At 39.1% G+C, this 23,246-nt stretch overlaps 1 protein-coding gene and 1 long non-coding RNA gene across 3 annotated transcripts in view; both read right to left on the reverse strand.

The window, feature by feature from the left end:
• The window catches only part of GRM7 (glutamate metabotropic receptor 7), an 872,629-nt gene that overhangs the window by 23,422 nt on the left and 825,961 nt on the right, over positions 1 to 23,246 (reverse strand). The window lies entirely within an intron of this gene.
• LOC104651221 (uncharacterized) overlaps positions 1 to 23,246 on the reverse strand; it is a 49,607-nt gene that overhangs the window by 22,245 nt on the left and 4,116 nt on the right. Inside the window, exon 4 of the long non-coding RNA XR_012518895.1 lies at positions 1 to 23,179. This exon is cut by the window's left edge and continues 22,245 nt beyond it. This is a non-coding gene — a long non-coding RNA (uncharacterized LOC104651221). The remainder of the gene's footprint in view (positions 23,180 to 23,246) is intronic.

The raw sequence follows: 23,246 nt of genomic DNA on the forward strand, positions 1-23,246 counted from the left end.
CTGTATCCTGGAAAGTAACTTTGTGTGATTTAATTTTTTTAAGATAAAAGCTTTGGAAGTCTTTTCTATTTTTTTGGTGATTTCAAAATGAAAACTAAAATTGACCCATCTATAATTCATCTATTTTTAGATAGGAAAGAAGAAAATGGGTCATAGTCACCATTTTGAAAAGGGAAGGGAAAAACAATCTAGTTTGAAGAAATTAAGGCGAGCCCAGGAAGATGGGCACTATTCTACCCTTCTATACCTACAAGTCTTTGTACAGTTAGCACCAGTGGTCAGAAAAGTGAACCAGAGGCCCTTTCACAATTCCCACTTGAGCAAAAATAGATTAAATAATGCTCAGCATGCCTCATCAAGTAAACAGAGCAGAGTGATATATTTTTGAAAACAAGGATTTCTGTCATGTGAAATGAAACAAAGGGAGGATTCGAGTAACCCCAGGTCAACCAGAAAATTCAATAAATCTCAAGCAAACAATTTCCTTTGCTTACTACTTACGTAATCAAAGTGTTATTGGAATTGGTTTGAATGAATCTGCTTTTCAACTGACTGTACTGATGTCCTGTAAATACAGCTCAAATATCAATTTCTATAACAGAGCCAACCATAAAAACAAAATAAATCAACAGCACCATTCAACCCATGGGAGTAGGATGTCCAGTGTTATGTATTAGGGCTAGACTGGGGCTGCTTACTTCACTCCATTTTTGCATCCTCTGTGACACTGTGAAAAAACTCAATCACTGCTTTGTCCGTGCCATATTTTCTTTTTCATAAAAGCCTATAGATGCTTTCCAATATCTTAATATATGCCCCTAGCTTTGAAATGTTGACAAGTAAAGTACTAAATATTGGTATCACTTTTGCTGAAAATAGTATTGGATAATGTTCAATTTACAAACTCTAATTCATATTCTGAAAAGTATTATTTTTTCTACAGGCAGAAAGAAAGGGAAATGAGGGCAATAAATGTATGTCAGCCCTTAGGTTATGGAACAAGTTAGTTAGGGAACGAGTGTGGGGAATTGCTGGCCAAAGGAGCGGATGTTTTAGAATGGATTGTAGGAAGAGACAGCTTGTGTGCCATTAGCAGAATGCAAATGGACATGGATACATCCATCCCATATGTCTGAACTAGGAAAACATCCCCCCACAGCATGACTAGAAAGCTCTCTATTGGCTAAAGCTTCAGACCTTTGCATTAGACCTTGGGTTTTCTCAGATAGCCCCACATTCAAGACAGGTGATGGGTTCCTTGGAAGGGGAGAGCCTGGTGGTGTGGGAGAGGAGGGTAGTAAGGAATTAGATGGGGAGAGAATAACACTTGGGAGGAGAACCTGGCTTGGGATTAGGCATGGGCTGTTGAATCCCTGCAGCCTCTTTTTAGGAATAGGTAGAAATGAGCAGAGGGGGAGAAGAGACAAAAACTTACAGTAGGAAGTGAAGAAGAAATAGGAAAGAGACAAATGATTCAAAACATAAAGGCTGATTTGAAACTTTTATGTCACACTTATTTCTCTGTGTAGCCAGATGTATGAGTGGAGTGTTCATACGTGAGATTCAGGAACCCAACTGTTGGGGGTCTGAATCCCTGTTCTGCCATTTACTGTGTGACTTTTGGCAGGCTGGTTAACCTTTCTGTACTCTTTAATAAGAGTTTATTTAACTTCTTAATAAGAATAACAACAGAACATTCTCACTGAGCGGTGCTGAGGATTATATAAGTAAAGTGTTTTGTAAACACAGACTCTCAGTAGACATTTAGTAAGCACGTGCTATTAGTATGTCAGTCCTTGATAAATATACATTACCGTTTCTCTCTTCCATTGCTTTCTTTTCTTATGTTTGTTTTGAGACAGGGTCTTTCTCTAGTGTGGAGTGCAGTGGCGTGATGATTGCTCACTAAAGCCTTGAACTCCTGGGCTCATGTGATCCTTTTGACTCAGCCTCCTAAGTAGTTGGGATTACAGGCACATGCCACCATGTCTGACTAAATCTTTATTCATTTATTTTTTATTTTTGTAGAGATGGGGTCTTGCTATGTTGACCAGACTGATTTTGAACTCCTGGCCTCAAGTAATCCTCCTCCTTTGGCCTCCCCAAAGTGCTGGGATTACAGGTGTGAGCCACTGCACCCAGCCACCATTGCTTTTTTTTTTGTTGTAGACAGAGCAGGAGATGTGACACAGATGATTTCCCGTTGGATCATGCAGTGAGAATTCCTTTAAAACTTACTGAAGCAGAAAGTGAGAAGAATGGGCTAGTTATCTCCCAAATTGTAAGGCATATTTATGTTCCTGCAAAAGCCATGAATGCCATGCTTTTGGCAAGGAGAAGCCTTGGTTCAGCCATTGCTTTGGCTTGGAAGAAAAGCTACCAGATGGGTGACTGTTCATTGCCATTGGCATAAGAACAAGGTCAATTTAGTATTTTGCACCTGCAAACTTTCATAGGTGGGAACAAAGCTACGTTCCAGTTTAACACTGTTGCACCAATAGACTCCTGGTTTGTGATGGTGTCCTTCGGACTTGGAAGGAAACGAACTCTGTTACAGGACCCAAACTGTTCTTGGATAGAGGATTTATCCACAGAGGAAATTATGTGCCGGTGGGCTCTTGGCTGGTACAGCCAGGCTGCTGAGTAGATATATGCACACAAAGTCAGCATTAGGCAAATTGGGAGAGCAAGCTTATGCCAAAGAGCATGTTTCAAACTGTAATGTGTGGAAGAATCACCTGGGGATCTTGCTAAAGTGCAGATTCTGACTTAATCTGCAATGGCACCTAAGTGAATACATTTCTAACAAGCCCCTAATGACACTGATGCTGCTGGGCCACAGTCAAAACATTGAGTGTAGCGAGGTCATAGAGAACATTTCCGGAAATTCACATCACTGTCAAGTTCTGTGTATCACCCTTGGCCTTGTTGGCACACACAGTTCAGAAGAGAAGTGGCAGTTTTCACACGACTATTTAAATCTGTGAAGTTGTGACAGCTGAAGAGATTCAGGTTGGATTTCATTGTTTGTTTGGAGATAGGGAAAAAAGTTGCCTCAGTTGTCCTACTCTTTACTACCTATGCGTGAAGAGACCTTGTGAAAATACCTTCTCCCCAGGTTTGATTTGTTTAATAAAGCCTTCAGGTAAATTCCAGGCCTTCTGTATGGCACAGAAGAGTGTTTTGTCCTCCAACCCAGCTTCTTTCACTAGATAACCTTGGCAATACATATTCATTGAAATGGGATTTTAAACACCCAGAAATCAGAAATGCATGCTTAGCTGAGACTGGTTTTGCCTTCCAATTTTGCATTGTAAGGACTGATGCAAGTGGCTCCCTCTGCTTACTTTCAGGAAAGAAGAGACTTTGTGGATGTTTCTTAGGAATACTCTTCTTTTTGTTCCCATTAGCTACTTGACTAAATGTGTGCTTTCATTTCCCAGGCAATGTGTGGGTGGATGGCTCAAGGCAAGCTCAACACATTGCTTTTTAAAAAAATGCATCCATGACCCTTTCTATTGAGAGCAGGCCGGGAGCAAACTCTGTTTTATACCTTTCTTTTTTTTTTTTGCAGCTTTATAATTGTTATGTGATTAACATGCATTATTCAGAGAACTTGATTTGGTACTAATCCCTGAACTACTCTCTCATCTGGCTATTATTTTCCCTGTTTTAAGATGAGAAAGCTCAAATTCTGATCAGGGAACTCATTCAAGGCTGCTGTATAATGTGGAGGTAGAACCTGGATTTATGCTTATATCTGCTCTAGAGTTCTAAACTCTTACTACGACTCGGAGTTTGACAGAGGCCACATTATGGGTTGAATTGTGTTCTCCCCCAGAATATAGTAAAATCTTGGCTGGGTGCAGTGGCTTACACCTGTAATCTCAGCACATTGGGAGGCTGAGGCAGGTGGATGACTTGAGGTCAGGAGTTCGAGATCAACCTGGCCAACATGGTGAAACCCTGTCTCTACTAAAAATACAAAAATATTAGCTAGGCATGGTAGTGGCTACCTGTAATCTCAGCTTCTTGGGAGGCTGAGGAAGGATAATCACTTGAACCTGGAGGCAGAGGTTGCAGTGAGCCAAGATCTTGCCACTGTACTCCAGCCTGGCTGATAAAGCAAGAGTGTCTCAAAAAAAAAAAAAAAAAAAAAAAATCCTAATTCTATCTGTGAATATGACTTTATTGAGAGGTAGAGTCTTTGTAGATATAACCAAGTGAGAATGAAGTCATACTGGATGAGGGTAGGCCCTAATCTAGTGATTGACATCCTTACAAGAAAAAGAAAGCTTGGACACAGGCAGGTGGATACCGAGTGGGAAGGCCACGGGAAGACAGAAGCAGAGACACGAAGGATGCAGGTACAAGCCAAGAATCACCTGGGGCTACTAGGAACTGAAAGAGTAAGTGGGACCTCTATTAGAGGCTTCAGAGGAGGTACGGCCCTCCCAACACCTTGATTTCAGACTTCTAGCCTTCAGAATGGCATCCAGTTCATTGTACTCTCTTCAGGTAACACAGGGAAGCTAAGATAGGCCAGGATCATACACTTAACACTTTGTTAAGTGTGTAGATCTTAGCTTGTGTTCTTACTAAAAAAAAAAAAAATCAAAATAAAACCAAATACTTAACCAGGGTGAGATTTAAGGAAACCAGCAGTTGGTGGGACCTGTTATTAAGTAAAAATGTACTTGGATCTACTGTAATTCAGGAAAGAAAAATGGAGGGGTGAGAGTGGGAGGAGAGGGAAGGACACAACAAAAAAAGTTCAAGGGTAAGAGAGAGAAGGAGAGGGAAGAGGGAGAGAGAGGAAGTCATCTTTACACAATAGGCTTTCTGCTGGGGATGCCATCAGGTCAGGGCCCCAGCACAGTCCTCTAGCCCCCACCCTATTTATGTTAACAAAGTAATAAATGGCGTGCACTTCATAGGCCTTATTTACATAATACACATTATGAGAAAGATGTGGTTTACTTTCATTCATTTGTTTAAATGTGAAAAGTGAGGCCTAGAAAGGTTTACTTGCCCAAAGCTTCCTAAATGGCAGAAGATGGAGCTGGGTGCCTTCTTTCTGGCACTCCCCTCCACTGACCCTGGCATGGGGAACGGGAAGGCATGCCCTGCTAGGGAGACTGAGATTCTCCTGGAGCGGCCATAAGTCAAAGGAAAAAAGAGCCATGGTGGGTACAGTGCAGTCTGCTGTGGCTCATTCATATGTCATGATGGCAGAAATGCTCATTTTATGACAGTCACTAACTGCAAAAATCTTGAAATATCTTTTGGAGCCTATTCATTAGTTTAGTTACAATGTAGCTCAAGTGGGTACAGAAAGAACAGGAGGTTAGCTGACTGTCTTTGTGCTCACTGTTTCAGGAGCATACGAAACACCTTGGGGCGGCTTGTCAGTTTCTGCTCTTCACAGACATTTCTGTTTGGCTGGAGCTGATCTTTGAAAGGCATCTGTGAGGGTGGTGATAGTGCCGCCTGTGTTACACATAGGCGAGGCATAGAGAGAACTGAAAAAATGCAGGTAGGGAGCCTGGCCCAAGGTCAGTGGTTGATTCACTGATTCGGAGTACAAAGCTTTGGTGCTGTCTGAGTTCCAGGCACCATGTCTTTGAGAAATGCTGTAACGGGAGTTAGAGGTGGCTTAGGTCACATTACACGTTTGATTACAAGGCTCCAATGGCTTCCCGTTAATCTTTGGAACACGGACTGAATTCTTCTCACTGCCAAGTGGGCCAGTTTCTACCTGCAGCTCAGACCTCATTATGTTCCACTTTGCTGCTCACTCACTACACTAGCCTCCTTGCCATTTGGGTGCCTGCTAAATCTGTACCTGCCTCAGGGCCTTTGCACTTGCTATACGTGAATCATATCTTCACTGCCTGAAATACCTTCCCAGGTATCTTCCCATGGTTTATGCCTTCTCCTTATTCAGTCTCATCTCAAATGTCACTTCCTCAGGGACATCTTATTGAAAATAGCAACCCCAGCCACTCTCTATCTTGATACACCGCACTTAGGATTTTCTGCATACATATTCTTTGTCTTTTTCACTGAAACGTTAAGTGCCACATGGGTGAGGATTTATCGTGGATACCACTGTGTCCAATACTTTAGGACCACTTGCCAATGATGGGTTGAATAAATGAAAGAGCAACCAGAATGAAAATGTGAGGGAGGCAGGTTAAGGGCTATGGGAGTGCATAAAAGGAATATTCCTGACTTAGGAAGTTAAGATCGGAGACATGCCCAGATAAAAATGAATCTAAGCAGAGCGCTGAAGCCAACGTGAGGTAGAGCTAGGTGAAGAGAGTAGGGAAGAACTTGGCACAGACAGTGGTAGTACATTTGAAGGGATAAATACAATATTACATTATGGGGTGGAGATTATGGCATTGAAAAGGGGAGAGATTAGACTAGGGCAAGATCTTTCAAGAGTTTTATACCCCGTGCTGATGAGTTTGGGTCAATATATCGTGTGCAGTGAAGGAAAGAGCCCAGCATCTTGTGGTCTGTAAAGTTTTCCAGGGCAGGACCAACGCCTCAACCTTCCTCCACCCTGTTATTACTTAGGTAGAAGCTGTCTGGTCTGAAATACTCAGTGAAGCCTCAGATTTATCCTCCGGGATGGGGCTCAGGTTGGTTTCCTGATAGACGCCTCGTGCCCGATATGGCAAGTTTCCAGGAACATGAGTGACAAGGCAAAACGAGGCACCCTTAAATTACCTATAATGGAAATGACTGATAATCTCCAGCGATTACTGTGTTTGTGAGTGACAGGGTTGCGCTTTGTGCAAGATCTTTTGCTAGGACAAAAATAAGTTCTGTGGCATTTTCAAGTTGAGGTTTTTGGGTTTTGTTTTTAATGAAAATAGCTTTAGATCTTTAGCATTATCTATTCTTTTGCCTTCATAATAAGTCTGATTACAGATATCTAATGTGCTATTTGAAGAGATATGTGTGAAAGTCTTAAAAAATATAAGCCCAAATTAAAATGAAAGCAATAGTATAATTCTTACACTATTAAGAATAGTATACCTTTTATACAGTAGTATTATGTTTATATATAACATACACACGCACAGCATATATATACTTATGCATAGTAATTATATACTATATTTATAATTACAAACAGTGGGGCAGCATTAAGATTCCAGAGGTCCCACCCATGGCCTGTCTGAATTTTTGGAGCACCCCACAAGTCACAGGAAAAAAAGAGCTTGAGTCAGGAGGGGGCCTAATGTGCATTCCAAGGCTGAAACATGGGGGATGAAAGGTAGACCTGGATAGCCTGATTGTCTGTCTCTGCTGAAACTCATGGTCTTCTGTGGAAGGCAGCTTCCTATAATGGAGAAAAGGGGTCCAGCAATAATCGGGCACATTCCCTGCTCCCCAACTCCAGAAATACAAGTTCTTCCAAACCAACACAAGGAGTTTGGGGCTGTGTTGATTTTTCCTTGAGTTTAAGAATACTGAACTGCTTATTGAAAGCAGAAGTCTTCACAATTGTTTGAAAGCCTTACTCAAATGAGTCCTACTGGAGAACCCAAAATATGCAATGGATGATGGGGAACTTGCTGTGGTTGACACAGAGGGGAGGAGCCCACTCAGTCACCCACATCCCCTCACTCCCTGGTCCACTTCCTGATGACCCTAGACTGTTTTTCTATCAAAGTTTGTAAAAAACATATACATGCATGCATATACACAATTTTAAAATTATATATAACATATGTTTTATATAATATTTATATTTTTATATTTGTTTATGTTTAAATTATGTTTAATTTTGATGAAAACATAAATGCCACATGAGTAAGGATTTATCATGGGTACCATCTTGTCTAATACTTAGGGACCACTTGCCAAAGATGGGTTGAATAAAAGAAACAGGATAACCTGTTGAGGTTTTTTTTCAGAGGACAGATGTTGACTTTGACTATAGAAGTAGTAAAAGGAAGTAGAAGGAGATAAACAATGTAACAGAGGTAAAAGTAACAAGACATAGTGATTGAATTGACTTTCAATTTCACTTTTACACAGTCTTCAAAGTCTCAATTTTATATGCGTACACAATTTTAAAATTACATATAATACATATATTTAATTAATATTTATATTTTTATATTTGTTTACATTTATGTATGAATTGCACTTATTTTTTCTGGTAAAGAAATTCCACCCTACCCTCAAGCCATCTCACATCTCATCTGAAGTACTTCCCTGGGATCCTACCAGGCTGCTGAGAGAGCTAGGGAACGTCATCTGACCACAGAATGTTGGGATGCCATGCTATTACGAGTGACGGATTTCCAACCTCTACTACTGCCTTCAAACTCTCCATCCCAATTGGTGTCTGTCCCTCTTCCTGGCAAACTCCTTTGTTCCCATGAATGAAAGTTTAGGCTAGCTCTCCAAACCCTATTACCTTTCTGTCCCTGTACCTGTATAAAGTTAAATGCACCATACCCTTTGGGTTCTCCAACAGACCATGACCTTCCTCTCTGTCAACCCTGATCACTTTGAGAAACGGATCAGGTGCCACCTGTCTCAGGAAGCCTCCTCTGGCTCAGGCAGAATGAGGAACTTTCTCCTCCCTGCGCCTATAGCACTCTGTGATTTCTATGCAACTGGCCAATCTACCACCTTTTTTTTTTTTTTCCCATGTTTGCTTACCTATACTATTATTTGATGACTGTTTTCTGCATATTAACCTTAAATCAACTTATATTTTTAAGGAAAGCAGGTTTTATATAACAAAGTACATGAAAGCATGTGCTCAAAAATTAAATAAAGATTTGGTGAAGCATATAAAATGACAGAAACCAGTTATATCCTGTAAAATCCTATAATTATACAGAATTAACCAAGACGAGTGTTCCATGACATTCTCAATTTTATAAGCACTCAAAATTCAATCTTCTGAATTTGGAAGTTAAAAAACGGCTTGCTTTATAGAGCATGGGAAGTTAAAAAAAAAAAAAAAAAGCTTTACAGCAATATTTTCTATTGTGGTGCCATAAAAGTGAACTCTGGTAAGAATGAAGTTAAATGGCACATGGGGCAAACTATGAGCATACAGCACAGGAGGGCACAGTAGGTACACATGTGCAATGGTTCTGGTTTGGCCAGAGAGCTCATAATAAAAGAGAGGGCAAAGGAGTTTGACATTTTCCTGGCAGAGACAGTGAATGCTAGACTAGTTCCTGGGATTGTTTTGGAGGCATCTGACCTAAGAGATTTTGGAAATTTCTGGTAATCCTAAAGGCTCCACCATCTGCTGCATTTTTTTGTTTTGTTTTGTTTTTGTTATTTTTATTTTGTTTTTGTTTTTAAGACAGAGCCGTCACCTGGGCTGGAGTGCAGTGGTGTGATCTCAGCTCATTGCAACTTCCACCTCCTGGGTTCAAGCGAGTCTCCTGTCTCAGCCTCCCAAGTAGCTGGGATTACACGTGGATGCCACCATACCTGGCTAATTATTTTATATTTTTAGTAGAGACAGGGTTTCACCATGTTGGCCAAGCTGGTCTCAAACTCCTGACCTAGTGATTCGCCCACCTCCGCCTTCCAAAGCGCTGGGATTACAGGCATGAGCTACTGCATCCAGCCATCTGCTGGTATTTTGCAAATAATGTTTTCATTTTCCTTTAAAATAAATTGTTTCGATTATTTAAAAAAATAGATGGCAAACCAATGACTGCCAACTTAACATGGTGCTCTTGATAATTGTGCTGTCACTTAAGCATTATTCAAGTGTCAGTCTCCATGGAAACTGCTTGATGGTAATGAATGGCAAAGCGTACGTGGGTAGTCATGCTAAACAGGAAATCAGCCTGCCTGTCAGTTCCCTTGTGACTTTTCCTCAGATAGAGGAAGGGAAGACCTTAGGATCTGGCCCATTAACTGACTCAGTAGGCAAGAAATGACTAAACCAAGAAACTCAGACTGTAGAGAAAGGTTAATGCTGAAATGTAGCCCAGCTTCCTGTTCTTGGCAATCTTCTCAAGAAATGCATTTTTCTCTTACTTGGCAACAAGATAGTATTTTTGAGGCTAGCAGCGAGGAAACATAGAGAAAGAAGTTTCTATCTAAGTGGTGCAAAACGTAGTTCTGGGCAAGCTAGAATGTAACTTCAGTTAATTTAAGCTGCTTATTATGAGAAAAATAGCATGTTTTTCTGTAAGCTTATACTCTCATTTTCAATTCAGTACTAATTTTTAACTTCATTTTCATTGTCAGTCACATAAATCATTGATTTTTGATGTTGTTGGTATATTATACATAAAGAATTGAAGCTTTCCCAAAAAGAGGTCTGGCTCTTGAGAGATGATCTTCACTGGTCTGTGTGTCTCCTGCTAGCCAGATAGTGACAATGTGATTCAGGGTGGTGATCGGTCATTCAGAAAAGACCACATTGTGATTTATGGCAGAAACTTTGGGTCACATGGTGTCCATCAAACTAAAGACTGAGTTCAACCACAGAGGCAATTAATCAATCATGTGAACATAATAGAGCACCAATAAACACTCAGAACTCTAAGGCTCAGTGAGCTTTCCTGGTTAGCAATACTCTGCATGCTGTCACACAAAGATACAGGAAAGTAAGATGTCTATGACTCCTTGTGGAAAGGACTCCACATTTGATACTTCCCTTGAACCCTGTCCCATGCACTTCTCTTGGTAGATTTTAATCTATATCCTTTCCCTGGAGACAAACTGTAAGTATAACAGCTTTCACTGAATTTTGTGAGTCCTTCTAAGCCAATTACCAAAACTTATGGTAGTTTTGAAAAAATCTCCTCCCCAATATTGTAATGGGGGATAGTCTTAGGGAGTGTTCCTTTTAAAGCCTGTAGCTTGCTTAAACTCTTCACACACATACAAAATACAACTTTATGCATAGGGTCATACATGTAATATATAGACAGACAGAGATATCTTTGAAAAGATCTCAAAATAATGGCCTTGTGTATTGGAGAAATTTTCCTCTTTTCCATAGTATAGATAAATGATCAAAAATACAATCAACTTAATTTAGGGAATATGGTTCTAAAAAGATATAACCAACCTACTTGTGTTTTCTATGCCTAAGGGTATAGAAGGCAATCTGAGTATATAGGTAAGCTCTGAAGTTCAAGTCAATGGGCTTTATTATGGGTGGTGAAGTGGAATTGAAAGTTGAAACCGTGTTGTTGCTTTTACCTCTCATACATTGTTTATCTCCTTCTGCTTCTTTCCATCTCTACCACCACCTCTGTAGTCAAAGCCAACACTGATACCTCAACTTATAAACTATTTCCAAGCTGAATTGTTCCATGTGTCAGCTAGAATGATTTATTTTAGAAACATAATTTAGATCATGGTACACTCACCTTCTGTGATTAAAACTCTTAAATGTCCTCCCAGTGCTCTTAGAATAAAGACAAAACATTCCTAAATTCATCTGCAAATATTGGTGCCACTTGATGCATATCAATGTCCCAGGCTTTATCTTGAACCACACTCCCTGTGGCTCTTTTCTCTCTAGTCACACTGGCCATTCTTCAATCTTTTACATTTACCATATTTCTACAGCATAGTCTTTACATAAGTTCTCTTTGCCTAACTTTCCCACTTACTTTGTTTTTACGAATGCCTACACATTGTTCATGCAAACCTTTAAGAAAGCTGCTATGGGGCCAGGCGCAATGGCTCACGCCTGTAATCCCGGAACTTTGGGAGGCCTAGGTGGGCGGATAACGAGGTCAACAGATCAAGACCATCCTGGCCGACATATAAAACCCCATCTCTACTAAAAATACAAAAATTAGCTGGATGTGATGGTGTGTGATTGTAGTCTCAGCTAGTCAGGAGGCTGAAGCAGGAGAATTGCTTGAACCTGGGAGACGGAGATTGCAGTGAGTTGAGATGGTGCCACTGCACTCTAGCCTGGTGACAGAGCAAGACTCCACATCAAAAAAAAAAAAAAAAAAAAAAAAAAAAAAAGAGAGAGAGAGAGAGAAAGTTGATTTTAACCTCTGTAGCTTTGTTTTTTAATTCCCTATACTTTTTATTCAGAGGTTTTTCACAATTGCAGTTTTGCATTTGTTATCAATTGGTAACCTGTGTCCCTAGCTAGAATAAGTGCTTTGGAGTTGGGTGGATCCATGGTTCTGCACTTTTCACAATGATCTCATGTCATTTTTATGCAGTTAGGCTTCAGACTGAACTCTGTTTAGATAATTATTGTGAGGCAGGATGCTAGCAGCTTCCACTCTGAAGTTATTAGTTAGAATGATTAATCATAGACTAAACATTGCCACCCAGAATCATCATTTGTATCTAAGAAGTTCTTTCAGATGTGTTTTGCCCTGGTTGATTTTCCCTGAGCATTTTTTTTTAAAGAAGATAGCCCTTGACATTCCAAGGATGACATGGGTAGGACAGTTGGCCAACGTGGTGCCATTTTGGGCTTCAGTAATATATAGAGTGTATGAGATAATGATCCCTCTAGACCAGGCATCCCCAAACTTTTTACACAGGGGGCCAGTTCACTGTCCCTCAGACCGTTGGAGGGCCGCCACATACTGTGCTCCTCTCACTGACCACCAATGAAAGAGGTGCCCCTTCCTGAAGTGTGGCGGGGGCTGGATAAATGGCCTCAGGGGGCCTCAAGCGGCCTGCGGGCCGTAGTTTGGAGACGCCTGCTCTAGACCTTGGCATGGCTAGTCAAGGCCTGGGGTAACCTTGCTTAACATGTGAAGCCATCAGAAGTCTTGTCTGGGGATTTGGGCTCTCTTGAAGGCTTGAACAGAGAAGGAACTGATGATTTGTCCCAGGGTTTCCATAGTTAAGCAGAAAAATTAAGGATATCCAGCTCTTGCTATTCTGCCATAAAGTGTGGCCAAGGAGGTACTCCATTCACCTGGACATGAGGTTCAGTACATATGTTCAACTGCCCAGGGTGAACAAGAGCCCTATGGATCTTCAGGATATGCCCAGAGAGCCAGGTAGTTGGGGACATCATGGCAAGATGGCTGGATGGGCGTTCTGGCAGGTCTGGGTCCAGTTGCTGATCCATATATTTGTGTTCACATATATATTGAATACTTCTTTCTATTGCAACTGATGTACCATTTCAGTAGTGTCCTGTCTAGCTACATGACAACTGCTACAATAATGCAATGTATTCAGCAAATTAAAATATCATTATTTAAAAAAACTTGAAAAAAATGCTTGGCTATGATTCAAAACTCATATTATCAAAAGATATTTTGATATGTTTTTCAAAAAAAGAGAAGCTATTGGATTGTTCAAATATAAATTCAACTGTTACACATTTCTGAATTGTAGGAAAAAAGCCTTCAAATTTTTTATCATTCACTCAAGGTTTTTTATGTATGCTCTCTATAAAGAATTAGAAGAGAGTATCACCAAAAAGTCTTGACCAGAAGATTTGTCATAACCCTTTATATATATAAGTTGATGTTAAATAGTTTTTCCGGAAGCAAGCCTGAGTTTTCTTTTAAAACCTTGAAAATGTTAGGTTTTGAAGTTTGATACAAAATAAATATTCAATCACTTCTTTAAAACTTTTGAATTTAGTAATCATACTTAAATAACATGTGACTTTTTTTCAGCAAGCTTTACATAATTTCCCAAAATCCTCTCCAGTTTACCCAATGTGCTTTATCAATATTATCATTTTTATATGAACTAAGGCAGGAAAAATCACTGTTTTAATTGATGCATGGAATGCACAAATGACCTATTAAGTCTATTTTATGTGGTGGTCAGTAGAACCCAGCAGAAATGATGGACAGGGTTAGAAATTGGCTACAAGGAACAAGAGCTACTTATTTTGGAGACAAGATAGTATGAAGGGACAGTTTCATTTTGACAACAGCTTGTTGGTAATCATTTTTGAAAATGAATTTTGTATGTGGCCTCAAGATACAGAACTTGGTGCAAGCTTTATAAGAAGCCATGTGACCTCAGTAAATTATACAACTTCTCTAAGCCGCCATTTCTGCAGGTGTCAAATGTATTTTATAACAACTAGCTCAAGGGTAATTGTCAAGCATGAATGAATTATCTTTGTAAAAAGCATGGTATAGCACCTGTGCCTAGTAAGCAAATGGGAAAGACTGGGCCAGATGGTAGTATGTTCCCTATCACTAGAAGTATTCAAGCATATTATGGAAGATCACATTTTTAGACTGGCACAGTTGCAATCAAATCTTTAATAACCCTAAGATCCTCTGTATAGCTGAAACTCCCAGATTGGAAGTGGCAGAGCTGTCTCTAGAATAAATACCACAGCCTGGGTTGTATGCTTTCCACCAAAAAAATTTAAAAAGTCTTAATGTGAAATCTTTCAATGAATCCCCATAAGAATTGAGAACTTTGATGAAGACCCTTGTCTTTCTTAGGAAAGAACTTACAGAAGCATGCATTAGACTTACTTGGGAGGCTCATTAAAACACAGATTAATGGATCTCAACCTCAGAGTTTCTGATTCAGCAGGTCTGGAATGGGACCCCAAAATTTGAATTATTAATAAGTGTACAGACATTGCAGATGCTTCTGGTCCTGAGATCAGAGTTGAGAACATTAGAGCAGTGCTACATTAAAACAATGCTTCTCAGTTGTGGCTGACATTAGATTCACCTGGGAAGATATTTAAACTTAAATCTGTATGTAACTTACCCTAAACCAGTTACATAGAATCCTGGGTGATGAAGCCTAGGGACAGATGTATGTTAAAAGGTGTCCAAGTGATTCAAATGGGCAGTCATTGCTGAGAACCACAGAAAGAGAATATCCATATTGTAGCTAGTGATCATCTTGCCACTGGATCCTAATGTTGGGTTAATTTTTTCATTAGTTTTTGTTATGACTGTCTTTCTCTTTTGTATTTCTTTGTCTTTTTTTTTAAATGTCACAGTGACATTTGAAAAAAAGAAGTGTTTTTGTACTCTGAGTCTGTTCCAATAAGTTGCATCCCCTCCTCTTCCTAATTATTCAAGAGCTGACTTACTGTTAGCAATTAGATGAAAATCTGTAGCCTGTAATTAAGATCAGTATATATGACAGTACAGATGGAGTTTGAATATTTTATTATTTATGCTTTTATTACTTTGTTTTTAAATCATTGTGCTTATATGAGTAACTTAAAGCATCTTTTAAGTGAAATTATAACTTACAGTATATTTTGTTTTCTGCTAAGACATAAACACCTTCAGATAACAATAGCCAATTGAATTACACCAAGTTTTCACATTTCATTTTTGATGTAGTTATATAACAGCTCTTTGAAGCCAGAGTAAAATGTTCATGACTAGTGGACTCACATCAGCCATAGGGGTTAGGTTTTTAAATCAGCACACATGGCAAAGGCTGTACATTTCAAAATTTTCTTTCAGAATCCTTTAAATCTGCATTGTCCAGACTGTGCTCCCAAGACCCGCATTATGGACATCACCCAAGAGACTGTGAAAAATGTGGTGTCTCCACAACTTATTGGATGTACACCCACAGTTTAACAAAATCCTTGGGTGATGCTGTGGACATTAAAATTTGACAAGCATTGTCTTATTCATTCATCACTAAGGCCTGAGTCTTCAGTAGCTGAAGAGTTCACAATTATTTACTTGGTTTCTCTTTGCAGTTTAATTGAGGCTTCTTTTTTCTTTTGAAATGGAGGCCTGACTCTGGGTTGGACAAAAAAAGTAGGAAGAACAGTTTTTTTTTTTTTTTTTTTTTTTTTTTTTCTTTCTTCCCTGTGCTCTCTCTTTTCTTTTATTGATTTTATGTGGTCCAATACATGTTACCTGAAAATGTATGCATTGAAACTCCCTTGTATTTTATATGATTGTGTAAAAAATGGACTGCCCATCTACAGTAGGCTTGCTGATGAAGATGCAATGGAAAATGGTTCCCACTGTTATGAAGCTTAGTGTTTGAAAATGTCTAATTGAAGATCATCAGTACGTAGCAGTCCTTCAATGCATGAAGAATAGTGTGTTCTGTTCAATTTAGTGTTCCGTTTCCAAATACCTCTAGTGAAGAACATCTGTTAGAAATTCCTGTGAACTGACCATCCATTATTTTGGCCAAAAGGGAGTTTTCTGAGTGAAGCTCCTACCCTACTACCACCAGTTTAATTACACTCCTTCAATTCTTACTGAGGCCTGAAGGGACAACTTGAAATAAAGGCAACCACATGTTTCTTCTGTATGAGCTTACAGAACCAGGCATCCTGGCCAAGGACAATTAATGGCACTGGGAATGAAAAGCGTCTTTGGGGACAGACTGGGCAGTGTACCAAGGGGGTCCCCTCTATCATTATGCCAAAGCTTCTTACTCATGCCCAATCCCAAGCATGTCAGGATGTTCATGGTGCCAATTCTACATGTTATATCAGCAGTCTCTAAATATTCTAAACTACTTCATGCATCTGTTCCCTGGGGAAAAGGGGGAAAAAAAGGGCTTTATTTCTCACTGCCCTTATGGGATTTTATTGATTGCACTTTCTGGATGCTTGCTTTCTGTTAACAACTGTCTTAAAGAGGAAAGCTTCTCACCTATGAAGGGAAGGAAAGAATGACCTGTGAGATGCGGACTGATCACCTAATCCTAGGATCTGAATTTCTTACCTCTTAAAACTATTTACATTCCTGCCAGCTGTTGGCTGTCCTTAAAATGCCGCAAGATACTTGTCAGTGTCCTTTCTTTCCTAACAATGCGTGGCAGATGTTTGGGGTTTCATGTCTTTAAATACCTTTCATCAGTGCAGAAACTGCATTTCCTGGTGGCTGTTATCCCATATAATGGCTGCTGTATAATGATTTATTGTGTTTAATCAGAAATTACAACTTGCTTCTGAATAAAAGGAACAAAGCACATATTACAGGATATTTATGACTAAATCTATTTACTATTTATGAAGAATGTAAAAGCTTTAGCAATCTCTTTCAAAGACAAACTGTCAAGCTTGGAAAAAAAAACCTGCAGCTGTTTAAAATTTTAAATCTTTAGCCGAATGACTGATCTAGACGGAGACACTCTATTTGAGTATCTTTTTTAAAACAAAGCTGTTGAAGACAATTTTCTCTGTTACCTATTTTCTTTACTACACAGCAGGCTGAGAGCTTGGTGGTATTCCCAGGAGAACTGCTTAGAACTGTTGAAATGCTTAGATCCTACAATTCCAGCTTACACAGTCCTGGCTGTCATTGAGACCACAGAGATGTGTTGTTGGAAGAGAGGGGTGGGTTTCTGCCTTGAGTTCAGGGGAATTCACTGAGTTGTGGGGATGTGCCCTTGTTGAAAGCAGGTTGTTTTCTTACTTGAACACAAGAGATTTCTAAGAGGTTCCAAAGGAGATCTCATGTCTCAAAAGTAGTAGGTGATTCTCCTAAATGCTAGTTGAGAAGGGATACCAATTTCTGAGTATCAGCTATGCATCAGATCATATCCTGGGACTTTAGTCTGTGCCATCTTACCCAGTCTTGAAATAACTTCCTTACAGTGGGTACTGAAACCCTGTGTTGACAGATGAGGCAGCCTAGATAGGAAGATGTTTGTTTCAGTGTTGTGCCCAGTCCAACTCCAAAGCCTATAACTCTGACCCTAGACTGGCTCTCTAGTCAAAGATACCTCACTTACTTCCTCTGGGATCAAACAACTTCTTTTAGGCAATCAAGTTATTCTTTTTAAGAAAAAAAATATTTTGAAACTATAAAGTTGGTTAGAAGCTTAGAACTGCACTAGATTCAAAATGCTAATAGCAGTCTTATAAAGAGGGCTAAGAAAATACTTCTTTGTAATCCTTCCCAATAACATGACTTAAAAAAAATAAATAAAAAAAATAAAAGGAGCCAAAACAAGTAGCAGGGGGAAAAAAAAGCTGATTTTTGAAAATAGATGAATTTCATGATTAGGTCAATGTTGTCTACTCACCACCAGAGGTATAGTTCAAATGAGATCAATTTGAACCACAAATTTTCAAAGTAAAAAAAATTGTTTCATAAAAGTAACTCATTTATTATAGAATTTAGAAACCACTTAGACTTTTTTCCTGATTATAAGAGCTGCTGTAAATACTTTGGTTTGAAATGTGTATGTAGAGAGTTGAAGGGAGAATACATGCATTTTTTCCTATAGTGACCAATTTCTAGTAAATATTTCTGTAGAGATGTCCTCTCTAAACTTTATGTAACTATGTTGACATTTACACGGTGACCTGGGGTCTAATGCTGGGGCTTTCTCAGAAAACTAGGTGGTCAGTTTTTCCCCAGACATAGCATCTTTCTTACCTGAAATCAAACTCTGAGCTTTGAGCTTTCAGGTCAGGATTGACTGCAACCCAGGGACCACTAAGGTGAAGTGGTTGCCTGAACTTTTCCACTGTTCTGAGAGATTACTCTTTGCCATCAGTAGCTTTGGGATTTTCGAGCGTAGCTTTTTATAAAGTCTGCAGACATACCCTCTTCCTAAGCTAAGATCTGCACATGTACCCCAGAACTTAAAGTATAATAAAAAATAAATAAGCGTAGAGTCTCTGACAATACCTCGTGCCCTAATGCTTCTACATATTATGTTTTCTGCTACTCATCAGTTGTTAAACCCCAGTTGGCCCTTTTATCTCTATAGGGTACATTTCTATAGCCTTCAGAAGAGAATTTGGAAATATTCACAGCTGAGTTCTAATTGTTTTTTCTGCTCTTCTCCAGGCTTACACATCATATAGTAGCCCAGCTCTACTTAACTGGGAGTAATTGTGCCCTCAGAAATCATGAGGCAATTTCTGGAGATGTCCTTGGTGCTCAGCATTGGGGTAGAAGTCAAAGACACTGCTAAACACCCTGTGATGCAGAGGACAGCCCACTGCAACAAGACTTGTCCAGGCCCACATGTCAGTAGTGTCATGGTTGAGAAGGTCTGTGGTCCAGCTATACTGGAAAACAGACCATCCACAAACACACCATGTATTTACCTACCACTGGAAGGTAATCCATTGGTTAGAGCATGATCTCTGGGCCCAGATGGCCTAGGTTTGTCTCCAAGATCCCCTACTTATCAGCTGTGTGACTTTGAGAAAATTATTTAAAATCGCTGTACCTCAGTTTCCTTATCTGTAAAAGGAGCCTAATGATGTCTATCACATACAGTTGTATAATTAAATGAGTTAATACTTATTAAGTACTCAGAATAGTGGCTGGTGCATGGGAAGACCCCAATATGTGCCACACAGCATGGCTGCCACTGCTGCTGCCACTTTATGCATTTGGACTTTATTTAGGATGATTCTTCTGCCCAGAACACCCTCTCCCACATTGCCTCATCCTTTAACCCACAGTTAGAATTTCCCCTTGCAAATGGCCCCCTTCAGCCATCTTTACATACTTCTAGTATAAGTGGGTACTAGTGCCTGGCTGGCAAGGAGTAACTTGTTCTCCCTTCTCCTTTTAACTCTAAGCCCTTGGAGGAGCTACAGCTGCTCTATCTCAGCTTTACATGCAGAGTTTCTCACAAGAGTAACCACTCCATGAATTAATAGCAAACTTTTCTTTCTTTTCAGACATAATATAACAATTTTAGTAAGCCCCACAAGGCTATTTTTTGAACACAAGAAGCCTGGTTTTAAATAGAGCATTTGCAGTACCTTTATAACCCCTGCGGTAATGGCGGAACCTCCTGAATAGTTGGCACTGAAAGCCAGAAGCATAATGAAAGTGCAGAGTGGAATGCTGTTTCCTCCCTCAGACACAAGACAGACACTCATCTTCAGCTATGCCAGCCTTCTGGCCTTGGGGAGACATACACCATGAACGGCTATGTAGAGCTAATAATTTGCTCCTTCTTTTAAAGCTGTCTGTCTTGATTCTCCATTCTGGTTTGAGCTAGATAAGGCAACAAGTGGCTACTCACTGCTGATGATCATCTGTGAGGAAAAGAAACCAAAATAATTTTGTATAATGCATTGCAAATCTGAATCTTCTATAATGAGATAAATTTTTGCTGTTCTCTCTTTGGCTTAAAATTTTTTTTTTCAGTTCAAAAATATGGCTCTTTAATGAAGAAATGCTGAGGTAAAAGGAATCAGAAAGGTTTCTAAAACTTCTGTCACTAATACTTCGGGTTATTTTCTTAAGCCTCCCTGAAAGTTACTTTATACTTCTATAAATGAAGATAATGACACCTAACTCAGTGAGATACCCTGAAGATACAATGAGGTGCTGAATTTGCACGCACATAATAAAACAAAACTATAAAATGTTACAAAAGGGAAAGTTGATTGTAATAGTTAATTGATGATATAATTTTTAAAAGTTATATATATCTTTCTTTTTGCCTATTTTGTACTTCAGGACACAAACTCATTGAAGCTATTTTATTGAGAAGATTTAGAAGTCAATATTTTTTTGCAATGTATAGCAGATATACAAAGTCATAGAAAGACATCTTTCTTTCTCAGTCCTTTATCTAGCCATTTAACAGCTTGAGTTCTGTCTGGAATGAGACCTGAGATGCTCAGGGAGGTTTCTCTTTAGCTGTAGTGTACTCAATCCGATTGATAGGACTGGTCTGCAACTGGGATTAAATATCTTTTGCTGGTTATTAGTAGCTTTCCATGCTAGTTTTAAATAAAAACTCTCCCAATATATAAATTGATAGCAGAAACTCCTCTAGTCAATGTATAACATTACTGTTCGTGATTCACATAAAACTTCCAATCTTTGAAAAATAGCCATCTTCAGTACTCAGCTTGAATTGTGTTTTCCCTCTCAAACAATTACAAAGCAACTGCCAGACAATGTTGCCAAGGGCTAATCATGCACAGAAAAATATAAGACATGTCAATTTGACTTTTTGAGGAAAAATATAATTTTCCAGCTGACACCAGAATCCCAAAATTGGCCAATCACAAGTGGAAAGTGCTTGAAAATGCTCTGTTTGAGGTTGGGTCAAGCCTCTGTTCATATCCTGGAATATTTAATTTGGCTTTTCTGCTACTGAGGAAACATGGCATGACAAGTGAATATGCACATTACTTCCATTCAGGTGGTGACTAAGAAAACCATTCTCCCTTAGACATGGGGCCTCACTGTAGTCATTCTTCATGTGCTGACCACAAACAAACTTGCCATCTTGACTCCTTTTCAAGAATTAGGTTCAACTATAGAATGAATAAATAGAAAGCATTATAAATAGCTTGTGAAAGGAATTAGGGAAATCTTCTCAACTAAGAAAACATTTCTGGTAAACTATTTTTGTTAGCTTACAGTATATATTGTACACTCTACAATATAAATAGCTTTTTACTAGAAGCTACAAAAGAAATGGCTCTAAACACTCTGAGAGACCTATAAACAATACTCATAAGCAATGGAGAGTGTTAAAAAAAAACAAGAACTCTTCTATAAAAGAAGTTTTTATCCCTCTTTTTACCTTCTCTAAGCTATGGCTCAGTGCTGTTTAACTTTCTGTGATAATGGAAATGTTCTTTAACTTTGCCGTCCAATATGGGAGCTGCTATATGTGCCTATTGAGAATCTGAAATGTGGTTAGTCCAACTGAGGAACAGAATGTTTAATTTTATTTAATTCTAATTAATTTAAATAGCCACAAGTATCCAGTAGCTACTGTATGGATTGACAACTATACCTCAGTTGGTGATAGTCATTAAGGAGTAACAACAAACTATTTATCATTCTCTTACGTGGCAAGCACTGTTTTAAGCATCATTTCACATGTATTAACTAATTTAATCCTAATAACTGCCCCATGCAGTAGTTACTAAGATTGTACCAATTTTGCAGATGAGAAAACTGATGTACAGAGTAGGCAATGTGCCCACATCACGATCTGGAGAATGACAAAGTTGGATTTAGAATCCAGGTGTATGGGCTTAGTCTTAACCTCGGCACTAGTCTTAACCTGGGCACTAGACTGCTGCTCCATAAGATCATGGCTGATTTATTAACAGCAATAGTTATTGAAGACTTTCTTTTACTACCTGATTGGACAGAAAAGCATAGAAAGCATAAATGAAGATTTAAAAACCATAATCTCTTTGGGGACTTCAGGGCTAAAAAAAAAAAATGTAGAGTTCCTCTGCTGAGTGACTTGATATGATTGCATAAGGTTTATCAACACACTTTGCCTACAAAGGGCCAGGCCTTGTGACTGACTGAGTCCAGAAAAAAAGAATATTGAGCCAGCTGCTTCTTGGGTGTTGTCATAGAGATTCAGCTTTAAACAAAGGTGATGCTATGTTTTTCTGCTCCAGTCACAGAGCTCAACAATTAGCTTCAGCTTTATTTAGTCTACAACACCAGTCTAGAGAATCTCTTCAGAGAGGACCTTGGTACAGCTTTTACCATGCTGGCCTGCAGTGAGGGGTGACTTCTTGGGGATGTGGTAGATGCCAGTTGTGCAATAAACCAAAATAACTTTTCAAAAATCAATCATTTTAACACCTTGGAAAACACTCTGCTTTGTAGGTGATCACCATCACACCAATGCCTTATTTCACGTTTCTTATCAAGGACAATTTTAAAAATAAAAATGTTTCCCAAGCCTGGATATGCATCAGTTTCACTGGGGAAGCTTGTTAAATACAGGTGACCTTTTGATGCCCACCAGGTTGGGGGAACAAATGATTTAAATTAGACTAATGTATAAGCTGAAATGTACTTTAGAAGGTTTGCTTTTGGCAAATATCTGCCATATGTAGGATTTTTTTAATTGGTCATTGGCTTTTCCTTAAATATCTGAGTACTAACAGGTACTATTTTTTAAGCATCACCATGATGGTGAAAATGCTGAATGTATTTCTGCCTAGAGTCAGGAAATATGTGTTTTGTTATGAAACTAAATGAAGACTAAGTGTGTTTAAATGTGATTCCCCAGATAGCTCATTTGACAATACAGCGAAATTTTGGCTTTAAGGCTTTGTTGCTCCAAAAATGATCAATACTAAGTAGGTTGAAGACAAGACGGGAGATGTATTGATATTTCAAGAAGTGTTAGAAAATCCTGCAGGTTGTTCCAAACAAAAATTAGATGCAGATGGATTGCTTGACATTCTTAAACTTTATTATGTATGGCACAGGAAGACAATGGGTACAAGAGATCAAATAGAAGAGCATCAGATGGGAATCTCCAAAATCCTTTCCTAGAGGAAATAGAAACAGAAAATCCAGTTAATTTCAGGTGACACTATCACAACACTGCTGGTTAAC

This window comes from Saimiri boliviensis, chromosome 8 (assembly GCF_048565385.1).
Source record: "Saimiri boliviensis isolate mSaiBol1 chromosome 8, mSaiBol1.pri, whole genome shotgun sequence".
NCBI lineage: Eukaryota > Metazoa > Chordata > Mammalia > Primates > Cebidae > Saimiri > Saimiri boliviensis.